The sequence below is a fragment of the Odocoileus virginianus genome, chromosome 1, assembly GCF_023699985.2.
Source record: "Odocoileus virginianus isolate 20LAN1187 ecotype Illinois chromosome 1, Ovbor_1.2, whole genome shotgun sequence".
NCBI classification, from domain to species: domain Eukaryota; kingdom Metazoa; phylum Chordata; class Mammalia; order Artiodactyla; family Cervidae; genus Odocoileus; species Odocoileus virginianus.
Genome location: NC_069674.1, coordinates 69,979,850 through 69,997,834, shown reverse-complemented (window position 1 = coordinate 69,997,834; position 17,985 = coordinate 69,979,850).

Genomic DNA, 17,985 nt, shown 5'->3' with positions numbered 1-17,985 from the left:
TTTTAGTGAGACATTGTTTGTCCTTTCTGGAAAAAGCTCCAAGTGGTTTCACCAAACTACTGCCTGAAGGTGGGTTGACAAGTTTTTAAATTCACTCCTAGATATTTATTCTGCTGCTGCTGCTGCAGATTTGCTTCATTTGTGTCCAACTCTGTGCGACCCCACAGACAGCAGCCCACCAGGCTCCTCTGTCCCTGGGATTCTCCAGGCAAGAACACTGGAGTGGGCTGCCATTTCCTTCCCCAATGCATGCATGCATGGTAAGTCACTTCAATCATGTCTGACTCTGTGTGAGATATTTATTCTAGATGGTCTTTATCTGAAATGTTCTTGAAATGCTGAAGATGACAAAAAATCTCCTACTTTATAAGAGTCTATAAACTTAAGGTACACACAATAGTGCAAACCACTAGCTGATTATCTTTTCAGTAATGGTAGAATTCAAGTCAAAGGTATTAAACAACTTATACTTGTTTTTTGTTTTTCTGTGCAGTATGATTAATTTTAAATCTTTGGTGTGTCACAGGCTGAAAGCTGGCAAAAGACTACATTTTATGTTCTTTTGTGTAGCTCTCAGACAATATGCTAACATTGTTCTTGTTTTAGTCGCTAAGTCATGTCTGTCTCTTTGCAACCCCATGGAGCCTGCCAGGCTCCTCTGTTTGTGGGATTTCCGAGGTGAGAATACTGAAGTGAGTTGCCATTTCTTCTCCAGGGGATCTTCCTGACCCAGGGATCAAACTTGTGTCTCCTGCTTGGCAAGTGGATTCTTAACCAATGGGAAAGCCCATATACTAAAATACTCTCAGAGTTAAATACTCACATGTTTTTGGCTGATTACAATGTGTTATATATAACATAATGGTTGATTTCCTAATTCTCCTTTACTTTCATGAAAATATAATCTTCAGTTCAGTTCAGTCACTCAGTCGTGTCTGACTCTCTGCGACCCCATGAACCACAGCACACCAGGCCTCCCTGTCCATCACAAACTCCCAGAGTCCACCCAAACCCATGTCCATTGAGTCGGTGATGCCATCCAACCATTTCATCTTCTTTGTCCCCTTCTCCTCCTGCCCTCAGTCTTTCCCAGCATCAGGGTCTTTTCTAATGAGTTAGCTCTTTGCATCAGGTGGCCAAAGGATTGGAGTTTCAGCTTCAACATCAGTCCTTCCAATGAACACCCAGGACTGATCTCCTTTAGAATGGACTGGTTGGATCTCCTTGCAGTCCAAGGGAATTTCAAGAGTCTTCCCCAACACCACAGTTCAAAAGCATCAATTCTTCAGTGCTCAGCTTTCTTTATAGTCCAACTCTCACATACATACATTACCACTGGAAAAACCATAGCCTTGACTAGATGGACCTTTGTTGGCAAAGTAATGTCTCTGCTTTCTAATATGCTGTCTAGGTTGGCTATAACTTTCCTTCCAAGGAGTAAGCATCCTTTAATTTCATGGCTGCAATCACCATCTGCATGATTTTGGAGCCCAGAAAAATAAAGTCAGCCACTGCTTTCACTATTTCCCCATCTATTTGCCATGAAGTGATGGGACTGGATGCCATGATCTTAGTTTTTTGAATGTTCAGCTTTAAGCCAACTTTTTCACTCTTCTCTTCCACTTTCATCAAGAGGCTCTTTAGTTCTTCTTCACTTTCTGCCATAAGGGTGGTGTCATCTACATATCTGAGGTTATTGATATTTCTCCCGACAATCTTGATTCCAGCTTGTGCTTCCTCCAGCCCAGTGTTTCTTATGATGTACTCTGCTACTGCTAAGTCGCTTCAGTTGTGTCCGACTCTGTGCGACACCATAGACGGCAGCCCACCAGGCTCCCCTGTCCCTGGGATTCTCCAGGCAAGAACACTGGAGTGGGTTGCCATTTCCTTCTCCAATGCATGAAAGTGAAAAGTGAAAGGGAAGTCACTCAGTCGTGTCCGACTCTTCACGACCCCATGGACTGTAGCGCACCAGGCTCCTCTGTCCATGGGATTTTCCAGGCAAGAGTACCAGAGGTGAGTGCCATAAGTTAAATAAGCAGAGTGACAATATACAGCCTTGACATATTCCTTTTCCTATTTGGAACCAGTCTGTTGTTTCATGTCCAGTTCTAACTGTTGCTTTCTGACCTGCATACAGGTTTCTCAAGATCTTCTAGAACTAACACCCCCAAAAGATGTCCTTTTCATCATAGGGGACTGGAATGCAAAAGTAGGAAGTCAAGAAACACCTGGAGTAACAGGAAAATTTGGCCTTGGAGTACACAATGAAGCAGGGCAAAGGCTAATAGAGTTCTGCCAAGAGAACACACTGGTCATAGCAAACACCTTCTTCCAACAACACAAGAGAAGACTCTACACATGGACATCACCAGATGGTCAATACCAAAATCAGACTGATTATATTCTCTGCAGCCAAAGATGGAGAAGCTCTATACAGTCAGCAAAAACAAGACTGGGAGCTGACTGTGGCTCAGATCATGAACTCCTTATTGCCAAATTCAGACTGAAATTGAAGAAAGTGGAGAAAACCACTAGACCATTCAGGTATGACCTAAATCAAATCCCTTATGACTATACAGTGGAAGTGAGAAATAGATTTAAGGGACTAGATCTGGTAGACAGAGTTCCTGATGAACTATGGATGGAGGTTCGTGACATTGTACAGGAGACAGGAATCAAGACCATCCACAAGAAAAAGAAATGCAAAAAAGCACAATGGCTGTCTGAGGAGGCCTTACAAATAGCTGTGAAAAGAAGGGAAGCGAAAAGCAAACACATTGTCTAGCAACCCTATTTTATTTTGCAGAAGCTCCTCCAGTGGATGAGCCACGGTTCTTTCAAGAGCCATTTAAATTGCCTGAGAGAAGATTTTCTCCAAGAATGGGAAGTTCAGAAGCTTCACATGACATAAGGTAATAAAAGCTTCCTAGTCAGAAAGCCCAGGGACCAGACACCCCACAGTGAAGACACCACGTGTCCGTCTATTTAAGAGATCCACACTGACCTGGGTGGACAAGCTGATCCAAACACAGGGTGGCAGAGGCTGGTGTGTTATTGGGATCAAACAGCTTTGCTTGCTGATATTAAAGCCTTAAACTCATGTGTCAACAAGCAGCGCTTTCTGGGAACTCAGTGATGGGTTTCCCCACAACTCTTCTCCTTGCCTCTGTTAATCACTGAACCCTCTTTTTCTGAATTTCAGAATGACCATGGCTTTAACTCTGGGGTATCCTGATAAAGGTTATCAAAGGCCTGCCCTGGGATTTCCAGATCAAATGAACAGAGAAAAGAGGGGAAAATGACAAACGACTGCCAACTTAAGAGAGGCTGATGACAAGTTTAAAATGTTGACCTCAAAGTGACCTCCAAGACATCTGTGTTTCCTGCTAACAGATAAATGGAGCCTACACTAAGATGTAACATCTAAAGATAGGATGGAAGTTCTTTTACTATCACATTTTGAGTTTTGCTAATATTTGGCCTATAAGGCTAATCTTGATTGCAACAACTGTTCCCCTGATCTCTATATAAAGCAACTGGTTCACTGAGGTTTAAAGTGAGTATGTTTGAAAGATTCTTTAAGAAAGGAAATTATATGTAAATCCTCAAAGATTCTGAAAGCCCTGGCTTAGTAATTACACCCACCACTACTTACTATTGATAAAACTGGGCCTGATCTTGTTGTCTTGGAGGTATTTATTTTGTTATAGTCATTTTAGGCATCTGATGGTTAGTGTTCTTTGGAGAGCTTGAAGCCAAAATGATGTGTGTGTGTGTGTGTGTGTGTGTGTGTGTGTGTTTTCCTTAGGCAAATTAGATACAAATAAGGAAATCTGAGGGCTTCCCTTGTGGCTCAGCTGTTAAAGAATCCTCCTACAATGTGAGAGACCTGGGTTCAATCCCTGGAGAAGGGAAAAGCTACCCACTCCAGTATTCTGGCCTGGAGAATTCCATGAACCATATAGTCCATGGGGTTGCAAAGAGTCAGACACAACTGAGCGACTTTTGCTTCACTTCAAGGAAACCTGAAGTTAGGGAAGAAGAAAATCACATTTCAAAGAGTCAGTGATCAGAATAATTTTCCTAATTATCATGACAGATGAAATTTTAAGACCTCATATGAGACCAGAAGGAGAAAGGGAAAGATACACCAAACTGAATGCAGAGTTCCAACAAAAAGCAAGGAGAGATAAGAAAGCCTTCTTGTGTGAACACTGCAAAGAAATAGAGAAAAGCAACAGAATGGGAAAGACTAGAGAGCTCTTTGAGAAAACTAGAGATACCATGGGAACATTTCATGAAAAGATGCGTTCAATAAAGGACAAAAATGGTAAGGAACTAACAGAAGCAGAAGAGATTAAGAAGAGGTGGCAAGAATACACAGAAGAGCTATACAAAGCAGGTCTTAATGACCCAGATAACCACGGTGTTGTGGGTCACTCACCTAGAGCCAGACATCCTGGAGTGTGGAGTGAAGTGGAATTAGGAAGTATTATGACACACAAAGCTAGTGGAGGTGATGGAATTCCAGCTGAGCTGTTTGAGATCCTAAAAGGTGATGCAGTTAAAGTGCTGCACTCAATATGCCAGCAAATTTGGAAAACTTAGCAGCGGCCACAGGACTGGAAAAGGTCAGTTTTCATTCCAATCCCAAAGAAAGACAATGCCAAAGAATGGTAAAAATACCAAACAATTGCACTCATTTCACAAGCTAGAAAGGTAATACTCAAAATCCTTCAACCTCGGTTGCAACAGTACATGAACTAAGAACTTCCAGATGTACAAGCTGGATTTAGAAAAGGAAGAGGAACCAGAGGTTAAATTGTGGACATCTATTGTAGCATAGAAAAAGCAAGAGAATTTCAGAAAAATATCTACTTCTGCTTCTCTGACAACACTAAAGCCTTTGACTGTGTCAATCACAACACACTATGGAAAATTCTTAAAGCTAGGAATACCAGAACACCTTACCTGCCTCCTGAGAAACCTGTATACAGAACAAGAAGCAATAGTTAGAACCAGACATGGAACAAAGGACTGGTTCCAAATTGGGTAAGGATATACATCAGGGCTGTATATTGTTACCCTGCTCCTTTAACTTATATGTGGAATACATCATTGCGAAATGTCTGGCTGGTTGAAGTACAGACTGGAATCAAGACAGCCACAAGAAATACAGATACACAGATGATACCACCCTAAGGGCAGAAAGCAAAGAGGAACTAAGGAGCCTCTTGATGAATATGAAAGAGGAGAGTGAAAAAGTTGGCTTAAAACTCAATATTCAAAAAACTAAGGTCATGGCATCTGGTCCCACCACTCCATGGCAAATAGATGGGGAAAAGAATGGAAACAGTAACAAATTTCATTTTCTTGGGTTCCAAAATCACTGCAGATGGCAACTGCAGCTATCAGTATAAAAGATTTTTACTTCTTGGAAGAAAAGATATGACAATCCTAGACAACATATTAAAAAGCAGAGACATCACTTTGACACCAAAGGTCCATCTAGTCAAAGCTATGGTTTTTCCAGTAGTCATATATGGATGTGAGAGTTGGACCATAAAGAAAGCTGAGCACTGAAGAATTGATGCTTTTGAACTGTGGTGTTAGAGAAGACTCTTGAGAGTCCCTTAGACTGCAAGGAATTCAAACCAGTCAATCCTAAAGGAAATCAACCCTGATTACTCATTGGAAGGGCTGATGCTGAAACTGAAACTCTAATACTTTGGCCACCTAATGCGAAGAGCTGACTCATTTGAAAAGACCCTGATGTTGGTAAAGTTCGAGGGCAGGAGGAGAAGGGGGCAACAGAGGATGAGATGGTTGGATGGCATCACTGACTCAATGACATGAGTTTGCATAAACCCAGGAGATAGTGAACGACAGGGAAACCTGGCGTGCTGCAATCCATGGGGTCTCAAAGAATCGGACACAACTTAGCAACTAGACAACAACATGAGAGCAGATGATGTTAAATCAGCATGTGATTTTTGTAGTCAAATGTTGCTATGTTGTTTGATTTAATTACTAAATTAACCATGTGTATTTAATATATTTTAATAGATATATATATGATGGCGTTCAGAAATGGAGAAAGCCTTTAGGTCACGTTTTGCTATGTACCAGGAAAACTGTATATGCTCACCCAAGTTCCAACGAGCAGTCCATGGCTGCTAAATTTTATTTTTTAAGTTGCTTATTATTGAATGTTAAGCTATTAAATAAAGGTCAGGGAAATAAAAACACAATAAGTTTTCAGTAGACGACTTAGTGATCCAACAGTCTAATTTAACTAACATTGGTACTACATTATCAGGCCATAAATTTTACATTTTCATAAAATTCTATTACTGAGAAAATAGCTGCAGACACAAGCACTCATTTTATTTAATCTTCAGACTAAACCCATGAGGTTGGTATTACCATTCCACTCTCTAGATGCAAATGATGAGCTCGGTGAGCTTAAGAGCACCCAATAGAGATTCATTCATTTCAACAATTACCAGCTGATTGCCTACAGTGTGCCAAGCATAGCCAGTAAATAAACTCGGACCCAAATCTAATAACTAAATTTACTGTCAGAAACATGGTTTCAGTATCTTCCCCAACATAGAAAAGCACGTAGAGGTTTCTAGTCTATTCAAGTTGCCATCTCAGCATTGTGCCAATCCACTACTGACAGTCTGATAGCTAGAGAGCAGTGGCTTCTTTATCTAATGTCTGAAGTGCTAATTATAGACAAAAACTGTGAGATTGAGATGAGGACTAATAACCCCCTTCCCACTGCATGCCCTTCTCTGGACTTACTCTCCGCTCTGCCTGTGTGCCTGTGTTCCACCTTTTCTACTTCAGTTAACTCTTCTTTGAAAAGCAATCTGAAAAAAAAGGAGTTTCTTTAAGAAAAAGAAAAAAAAAGGATAAAAGATAAACCCATTCTTTAAAAAATTCAGAAAGCAAAATATACATGGTTTTAAAACAGATTTAACCACTGATATGGAAGGGTTATGGGAATTGTGGGAGAAATCTGTGTAACCTTATAGAAATAAAATTAAAAACTGGGCGGGGGGGAGTGGTAATTTTCCATCAAAATAAAAATGACCAAAGTTAGCCCAGAAAAAGAATGAAAAACTAAACAGACCAATAATCATTAAAAAAATAACTAAAGATATATCTTTAAGAAGTTACAGACCCTGGTAGCTATGCAGATATAATCTTAAAACATTGATTGGTGTCACTTAATATACTCTAGCTCATAGAAAAATGCATTAGTCTCCATTTATGCAGATAGCATTAACAAAACCCAATAAATAGTACAAGAAACTTTTAAATCATTTTCCTTATGAACATGGATGCAAAATTCCAAGTAAAATATTATTAGTCTGATCTAGCATTAAATGAAAAGGGCAATAATTTGAGTTTATTCTAGGTATACAAGTATAGTTCAGTACTAAACAATCTTTCAAGATAATTCAGTATAAAAAAGAATATTGTTACAGCTATAACAATAGTCTACTAAAACAAGATTTATCAAAATTCACCATCCATTTCTTTTTTTTTTTCTCCATTTATTTTTATTAGAGGCTAATTACTTTACATCATTACAGTAGTTTTTGTCATACATTGAAATGAATTAGCCATGGGACCGGGATGGGGAATACATGTAAATCACCATCCATTTCTAATTTATAAACCTCCAAAAAGAAAATAATAGAAAGAAATATGACAGGGACTGTCACAAACCAAGAGACAACATTAAACTAAACAGTAAAATGCTCTAGACATTTCTACTAAAATCAAGAACAATGCATGATGTCCACATCAACATTATTATTTGGCATCATTTTACAGCCAATGTATTAATATGCAAAAGTAATTCATATAAATTTTAGAAAATTTAAAAATTATTCTTTCTTGAAGGATGTGATTATAGGCATAGAAACACTAAGAAATCAGTTTATTAAGTTAGTAGCATAAAAAAGAATAGTTTTGAGGTAATATAAAAGGTACTTAGTTTCTCTTTATCGTGGCAATAACCTAGAATAATATAGCATAAAATAACAGATATAGAAATATCATTCATGAGAGAAATAATTATGACAAAATATACATGAAGAAAAATACAAAACTGTACTAAAGAACATAAATCTAAACTTGAACAAACTTAATGATATACCCTGATCCTGAATGATGAGTTTCAGCATCATAAAATGTAATATTTATATATAAATATAATTGAATTAAATATTCACATATAGGTATTTCAGAGCTGAATAACATTTTAAAGATAAATTGAAAGCATCCAAGAATAGCCAAGAAGACTCTGAAAAGAGAACTGTGATATGGGACTTGCCTTGTCAAATATTAAATGGACTATAATGCTACTGTAATAAAATAGAAAGTAAAAGAAAAACTACCAAGTATAAATAAATGACAAAAGTAGCATTCCATTCATAAAAGAAAGTAGAGCTTACTTAAAATATAGTGCAAATATAGTGGACTAGTCATCTCGGAAAAAAATTCAAACAGTTCTCTACCTTTCTCTATATACAGAAATAAATTTTTATTTATTTATCACCAATTAGAGAAATGCAAGTAAAAACTACAATGAGGTATCACTTCACATCAGTCATAATGGCCATCATCAAAAAAGTCTAAAAATAATAAATGCTGGAGAAGGTGTGCAGAAAATGGAACCCTACATTGTTGGTGGGAATGTAAAGTGGTGCAACCATTATGGAGAACAGTATGGAAGCTCCTTAAAAGAATAATCATAGAACTGCCATATGATACAGCAATCCCACTCTTGAGCATGTAGAGTTGGGTTTTTTCTAAGAGTTGAACAAGAGATGAAACATTTTACCAGAGAGAGAAAACCATAATTTGAAAAGATACATGCACTCCAATGTTCATTGCCGCACTATTTACAATAGCCAGAACACAGAAGCAACATAAATGTCCCAACAACAGATGAATGGGTAAAGAAGATGTGGTGTATATATATGCATACTGTATGCTTAGTTGCTCAGTTGTGTCTGACTCTTTGCCACCCCCTGGTCTGAAGCCTGCCAGACTCCTTTGTCCGTGAGATGTTTTGAGGCAAGAATACAGGAGAGAGTCGCCATTTCCTACTCCAAGGGATCTTCCTGAGCCAGGGATTGAACTCAAGACTCCTGCATCTCCAGCACTGGCAGGTGGATTCTTTACCACCGTGCCACCTGGGACGCCACTATACACACACACACACACATACATACGCAATGAAATACTACTCAGCCATAGAAAGTATGAAATAATACCACTTGCAGCAACATGGATAGACCTAGAGATTATCATACTAAATGAAGTAAGCCAGACAAAGACAAATATAGAAATGAATTTACATACAAAACAGAAGTAGACCCATGAACATAGAAAAGAAACTTAGAATTACCTAAGAGGAAGGTGAGTGAAGGTTATTAGGAGTTTGGGATTAACATATACACACTACTATATATAAAACAGATAACCAACAAGGACCTACTGTATAACACAGAAAACTATACTCAATATTTTGAAATAACCTACAAAGTAAAAGAATTTGAAAAATATATACATATATGTGTAACTAAATCACTTTGTTGTACATCTGAAATGAATACAACATTGTAAATCAACTCAATATCAATAAAAAAGTTTTAAAAAGAAAAAAAAATCCCATGAAAATATAAGACTACTGTATAAGGATGCTTATACAACACTGTAGTTGCAATTAGTAATGGAATATCCATTCTAAGTAATATTGTTACTTAGCTGTTAAAAAAATAAGATTTATATCTGTTAGTTTTTAGGGATGTCCATGTAATGTTATGTGAGAAGACAATTGCCAAATAACGTGTAGAGCATCTTCTTATTTTTAAAAATCAGACATTACAAGATATTTGCTTTTATCTGGGCATTGAGAAAGATTGTTTATATCAGTTTCCCCTGGGAATGAAATAAAAGAGGTGAATATAAAAGAAAATTATCTTTTATTATCTTAAATATATGAATTGTCCCATTTGAAAAAATTTAATTGGAAACTAAATATACATGCAGAGAAAATTTCTGCAAGATACCCAAAAGTGAAATTTGAGTATGGGTAAGGGAAAGAAACTTTTCTCTTTGAACCCTTTTCTACTGTTTGAATTTGTTCTTTGAACAAGGAACGTGTATTCATTTTTAAAAATTTGATAAACTAATTCCAGTGAATAAAAGTAACTTAATGTAACCTGGGGATATTTAAATTTAACCCTGTTGATCCAGTGGTTAGGACTCCATGCTTTCACTTCCAAGGGTCCAGGTTTGATCCCTGGTCAGGGAACTAAGATTCCATGAGCCACACAATGCAGCCAAAAATTAAAAAAAAATTTTTTTTAATGGATGACTCATAGCATTTTATCTAGGAAAGATAAGTATTACAAATAGATCATCAGGGCCAATATGAGAAGAACTCATCAAAACACACTATACAGACTCATTAACATTAACATGGTTTACCTACTCACAATTCTTTTTAAATATTCTTGAACTTAAAAGCTTTGCTATCAGGATTCCAAGGAAGTGGGGAGGGGCACGCTTAGTATTAGAATAATAATCCATGAAATGTGAAGCAGAGGTTGGCAAACACATTAAATACATCCATTAATACAATTCATATCACCCACCACTTCATTTTCGTATCAGGCCGATTCACAGATTAGAAAGAACCAGAAATCCCTATGTATCAAAATTATTTTTTGTTTACACATCTCAAGGAAACCTAAAGTTGGTGATTGCATTTTACAAGGACACGGTGAAAAGCCATTTGCAGCTATCTAACTTTATGTGACCAGCAGACGGTAGATATTGATCACATAGAGAATAGATGGCAATACTAAGAGAATAAATATTCTGCTGTTATTCCTGGGCAAGTCCAACAGGTAGAAATTATAATAACTAATAAATGAAGAAATCAACTATTTTTATAAGTCATGCTATAATACCCGAACTGGTTAGATGTGGGGAAGCACAAAGAAGCACTTGAAAGTTATCTATTACTTAGAAGTTTTCAAGTTCAATTTTCCTCTTTACATTGTCTTAATAAATTACATATCAAATAAATACCATTGAAGAAAAAAAATAAGTAAAATCAGAGTTGAATGTCAAGTTGAGTAGAGAATTTTAATTGGAGAGTAATGGTCCTTGTGGATATGGATGACGCTTTTAAGTAAAGTTATCTCTTCCTTTCTCTCTCTCATCTCAGACCCCAAAACAAAGTGATAATCGCTTTAAAAGCAAAATACTTCTTGATACAGTGATAGGTTTTTTTTACCCCCTAAGGACTATAAGTAGCAAATTTCAACACCTACTGAATCGCTATTTCACATCTCACTTAACAAACTCTAATAGGCAGCTAAAAATCTCTTACAGGATATTCATTTATCTCAGTTCAAAATGTTTAAGGTTGAATCTGGCCCAGAAAATGGAGCAGAAAGATCAGGAAAGGGAAATTATATAACTGTCATCACAAATAATACTCTGTTCTTCTGGACTCGAAACACAGCATTTTTACCACGAACGCATATATTTCCCTTTCAAGAAAACTTAAGAAATCATAAAAAAATTAGAAATCTAATTAGAATATAAACAAACATTGCACTTCCTAAATGTAGTCACTGTGAAAGTATTAAAAAATTAGAACAGAATACTATATAAGGATTTTTTACAGAAATGGAATAAACATTTGCAACATTGATACAATGGACAGAAGATAACTCTGGTTAATTATATTATATTCCTACTCCTGAGAAAATATTGCACAGTCCAGGAAATGATTTCTGAAATCCTTCCTGTATGTGGTAATATGTCCCAGTGAGGCTTATTGTCTATTAAATGTCCTACTTTCACACAGTCTAAAAGTGGAGAAGCATTTTTACTGATTTTTATGTACCACACCTTCAGTTCCAAGCAGATTTAAGAATGTTTTAAAAGACACATAAACTGCAACAAGACCTCATAAATTACAAGAGCAAAGCAGAAAGGAAAATATGGGTGGGAGCATGAATGGAACCAGAAATAAGGCCAAATAAAACATTATAAAACCTCAGTCTCACTATTCACGTGCCATAGATTTAGTGCTAAGTTCTCTAATAGTGACTGAGAAAAGGGACATCAAACTTAGCACATGATTATAAAAGGGAAAAGTCCTAATGAACCTTCAGCGTTGGCTTAAATTATTTTATTTGTAACAGTAGTAAAACTACAGTAGTAGTTACAGTAGACCTAATTCAGTGTGCTTACTATAATTTCAGGTACAAGTCTGAATTCATTACATACATTAAATCATTTAATTCTCATCAAATCTAATAAAGTGAATAATACTATTACCCCTTATCTATAGATAAGGAGATAGGAACAAAGAAGTTTTAAATCTTGTCCAAAATCATGCATCTAGTTAGGGATAAAGTGAGATGTTACAAAATGTGTACTTACATAAAGAAGGTAAAAATGCTTATTCATCAATATGAAAGAAATTTTGATTAGATATAAACAAATCTACAAAAACAATCTAGCTAACAACTTTAATTTTATATAGCAAATGACATTTTTTTTTCAAACTGAATCCTGCTTGCAACATTAATACAGAATTGAATGCTAAGATGAAAGTTCATTTACGTTTGGCATGCTACAAATTGATGACTCAATTCTCCCTCCATTTTTCTCTAATTAGACTACTGAGAAACCTATTTCATGTGGTCTGTTGTGATACTGTTTGGCCTTCCTTTGGTAAAAAGACATCCTCAATGTATCAAGCTCTCCAGCATCCTTTTCTCATTCCTGGCAACAATTCAAGAACTACAACTTGGCGTCAACTCTGTTGGAAGCAGGAACAGGAACTCAGGCAGTGACACTGTGGGGCAGTTTTCAATTATAATATACAAATGATCCAAATATCCTTATGTTAATTCATTTTCTAGAATGCCATTCAAATAGAAACACAAAACTTAAGTATTCTTGTGAATAACTCTCAAGTCCCCTCTTTTGGGAAACACCATTTTTGTAGAAACATATTTGACCATGTTTTTAACTTTTTAAAAAACAAACTGCTCAGATATTAGTAATTTTCATACTAGAAGACAGTTCTTTCTCATGGGAGGAGGCAACATAAAGAGGGCAGTATGGAATTAAAATAATAATGCTTTTGACACTTCTCTTTAAAAAAGAAGACAAGGATTTTGAAGTTACAGAGATGCCATCACAATAATGGGGAACTCAATAAAAATAACCAAAAATAATCATTTGTTGCTAGTGGAATACAGACCCACAGGGTTCAACATCAAGAAGTTCTTACATAGAAAGCTAAAAAGGCCAATAAGAAATTGAATCTGAAAAGGGACTATCTTATCTCTATTCACAGATGGGCTGAGAGAGTATGTTTTGGAAGAGTGCCATCCAAGAATGCATCTTTATATAATGTTCTTAAGCTTAGAGATTGACAAAACCCTAAAGATTTATTACTATTTCCTTTGTTTCCATTTTCAGTACTGTTTACAGGATGCTTTCAAACTGACTTAAACAATTTTAAAATGTATTATCTCACATAATAAAAACTCCAATTTTGGTTGGGCTTGAGGGTTAACTGATTAAGCAGCTCAAAGTCCAGGCCCCTTATTCTTTCCATCTTACTGCTTTGCCTTCCATCATAGTGTTGTAACAGGTTACCTCAGTGATTGGAGCATGGATGCCAGTAGTAATAAGGATACATGATTCCTCATTTATTTCCAGCTGAGAGAAAATGAGAGTTTCTCCCTCAATTATACTTTCAGTCTGATTTGGCTCAGCATAGTTTCCATTACCAAAAGAATGCCACAAGGTGATTACTTAAGCCAGGTTGCTTAACCAGTTTAGCTAAGAGACATTATATAATCATGATTGCTTTAGACTAGTTAAAGCCCATTTAGAGGCTGGGTTAGGGTCACAGTCCCTTAAGCAACATTCTGTTCAGTTCAGTTCAGTCGCTCAGTTGTGTCCAACTCTTTGTGAACCCATGGACTGCAGCACACCAGGCTTCCCTTTCCTTCACTATCTCCCAGAACTTGCTCAATTCACGTCCATCGAATCAGTGATGCCACCCAACCTTATTTCATCCTCTGTTGTCCCCTTCTCCTCCTGCCTTCAATCTTTCCCAGCATCAGGGTCTTTCTCAGTGAGGCAGTTCTTTGCATCAGCTGGCCAGAGTATTGGAGCTTCAGCTTCAGCATCAGTCCTTCCAATGAATATTCAGGACTGACTTACTTTACGATTGACTGGTTTGATATCCTTGCCATCCAAGTGGCTCTCAATAGTGTTTTCCAGCACCACAGTTTGAAAGTATCAATTCCTTGGCTATCAGTTTTCTTTATGTTCCAACTCACATCCATACATGACTACTAAAAAAACTATAGCTTTGACTAGAGAGACCTCTGTCAGCAAAGTAATGTCTCAGCATTTTAATATGCTCTCTAGGTTGATCATATCTTTTCTTCCAAGAAGTAAGCATCTTGTAATTTCATGGCTGCGGTCACCATCTGCAGTGATTTTGAAGCCCAAGAAAATAAAGCCTCTCACTGTTTCCACTGTTTCCCCATCTATTTGCCATGAAGTGATGAGATCAGATGCCATGCTCTTAGTTTTCTGAATGTTGAGTTTTAAGCCAGCTTTTTCACTCTCCTCTTTCACTTTCAAGAGTCTTTTTAGTTCCTCTTCTCTTCCTGCCATAAGGGTGGTGTCAATTGCGTAGCTGAGGTTATCGATATTTCTACCCACAATCTTGATTCCAGCTTGTGCTTCATCCAGCCAGACATTTCACATGATGTACACTGCATATAAGTTAAATGAGCAGGGTGAAAATATACAGCCTTGATAGACTCCTTTCCCAAACTGGAACCAGTCCATTGTTCCATGTGTGGTTCTAATTGTTGCTTCTTGACCTGTATACAGATTTCTCAGGAGGAAGGTAAGGTGGTCTGGCATTCCCATCTCCTGAAGAATTTTCCACAGTTTGTTCTGATCCACAGAGTCAATCGCTCTGGTGTAGTCAATAAAGAAGAAGTAGATATTTTTCTCAAATTTTTTGCTTTTTCTGTGATGCAACGGGTGTTGGCAATTTGATCTCTGGTTCCTCTGACTTTTCTAAATCCAGCTTTAACATCTGGAAGTTCTCGGTTGACATACTGCTGGAGCCCAGCTTGAAGCACTTCGAGCATTACTCTGCTAGCATGTGAGATGAGTGCTGGGTAGACAACCATTGATATAGCAGCAATAAAACCTTTTCCTGAGAATGTCAAGGCAAAACATTTTATACTGTGTCCTGATATATATTGGATAGGCTACAGGGGGCAGTAGTAGCTCAGTTCTGAGTGAATTTCTTGTATGCTGTAGGGAAGGACACTTCTTAGGAGAGGAATTTTTCTTTAAGAGTCAAACACTTGCCATCAGTAACTCATAACTGGTATTTTCATCAATTAAAATCACAGCTGCTTGGAATTGAATGGATAGTAATAATGACTTTTTCCCTTTATCAATATCACCTCACAGACCTCTCTGCACCTCTGACTTTACTCACAGAAAGCTGTTAGTAAGAAATTTATGCATTTGGTTAACATATTTTTTCCCTACCATTTTCCTGCTATATGCTATAGAATGAGTGAACAGGCAAAAGAAATTTCTGTGTATTTATTCTATAGAAAGCAGCAAGGTTAATGTTAAACGTTAAAAATGTTAGAAAGATAAGCTAACAAACACACCAAATTCTGATTGAATCAGGAAGACCTCTTGGATGAGTTGGACTCTGAGTTGGAGGTAAATGAAAGAGTAAGATAGCGAGGGAAGGTTTCCCAGATAAGCAGGCTTCAGTGGACAAAGAAAGAAGACTGAGCAGGATGGTGACTGGGAAGATAGTAGTGGATGGGCGGATAAAACAAAGGGCCATGGGAGTAGTTCACTGAGAACTCAGGTCAGATCCTGAATTACTGGGTAGTGAGAAACATAATGGGGCTTCCCTGATAGCTCAGTTGGTAAAGAATCCGCCTGCAATGCAGGAGACCTGGGTTTGATTCTTGGGTCTGGAAGATCCCCTGGAGAAGGGATAGGCTACCCTATCATGTTTAGAATCAAACCCCATACCTGCCAGAGATGCCCAGAGGGTTCAAACATATCTTGTGCGCACCAGGACCCAGAGACCCCACAGAGACTGAGACAGAACTGTGAGTGTCTCCTGCAGAGGTACAAGTCAGCAGTGGACTGCTGCAGGGACAGGGGCTCTGGGTGCAGCAGACTTGGGTGTGGCATAAGCCCTCTTGGAGGAGGTCACCATTAACCCCACCATAGAGCTGCCAGAATTTACAAGGACTGGGGAAACAGGCTCTTGGAGGACACAAACAGAACTTTGTCGGCACCAGGAACCAGGAAAAAGGAGCAATGACTCCACAAGAGACTGACCCAGACTTGCCCGTGAGTGTCCAGGAGCCTCCAGTGGAGGCATGGGTCAGTGGTGGCCTGCTGTGGGGTTGGTGGCACGGAGTATAGCAGTGCACGCATAGGACTTTTTGAAGGAGCTCACCATTATCTTCATTACCTCCACCAGAGTTTGGCCTCAGGTCAAATAACAGGGAGGGAACACAGCCCTGCCCATCAACAGAAAACTGGATTAAAGGTTTACTGAGCATGGCCCCTTCCATCAGAACAAGATCCAGTTTCCCCCCTCAGTCAGTCTCTCCCTTACTGGGAGAGATCAGAAGCTTCCATAAGCCTCTTGTCCTTCTCCACCAGAGGGCAGACAGACTGAAAACCACAGTGACAGAAAACTAACCCATCTGATCACATGGACCACAGCCTTGTCTGACTCAATGAAACTATGAGCCATGCCATGTAGAGCTACCCAAGACAGATGGATCATGGTGGAGAGTTCTGACAAAACACGGTCCACTGGAGAAGAGAATGGCAAACCAATTCAGTATTCTTGCCTTGAGAACCCCATGAACAGTATGAAAAGGCAAAAAGATAGGACAATGAGAGATGAACTCTCCATGTCAGCAGGTGCCCAATATGCTATTGGAGATCAATGGAGAAATAACTCCAGAAAGAAAGAAGAGATGGAGCAAAGAAAAAACAATACCCAGTTATAGATGTGACTGGTTATGGAAGTAAAGTCCGATGCTCAGTTCAGTTCAGTTCAGTCGCTCAGTTGTGTCTGACTCTTTGCGACTCCATGAATCACAGCACACCAGGCCTCCCTGTCCATCACAAACTCCTGGAGATTACTCAAACTCATGTCCATCGAGTCGGTGATGCCATCCAACCATCTCATCCTCTGTCGTCCCCTTCTCCTCCTGCCCCCAATCCCTCCCAGCATCAGGGTCTTTTCCAATGAGTCAACTCTTCACATGAGGTGGCCAAAGTATTGGAGTTTCAGCTTCAGCATCAGTCCTTCCAATGAACACCCAGGACTGATCTCCTTTAGGATGGACTGGTTGGATCTCCTTGAAGTCCAACGGACTCTCAAGCGTCTTCTCCAACACTACAGTTCAAAAGCATCAATTTTTCAGCACTCAGCTTTCTTCACAGTTCAGCTCCCACATCCATACACGACCACTGGAAAAACCACTGCCTTTCTAAACGGACCTTTGTTGGCAAAGTAATGTCTCTGCTTTTTAATATGCTGTCTAGGTTGGTCATAATTTTCCTTCCAAGGAGTAAATGTCTTTTAATTCATGGTTGCAGTCACCATCTGCAGTGATTTGGGAGCCAAAAAAACAAAGTATGACACTGTTTCCACTGTTTCCCCATCTATTTCCCATGAAATGATGGGACCAGATGCCATGATCTTAGTTTTCTGTATGTTGAGCTTTAAGCCAGCTTTTTCACTCTCCTCTTTCACTTTCATCAAGAGGCTTTTTAGTTCCTCTTCACTTTCTGCCATAAGGGTGGTGTCATCTGCATATC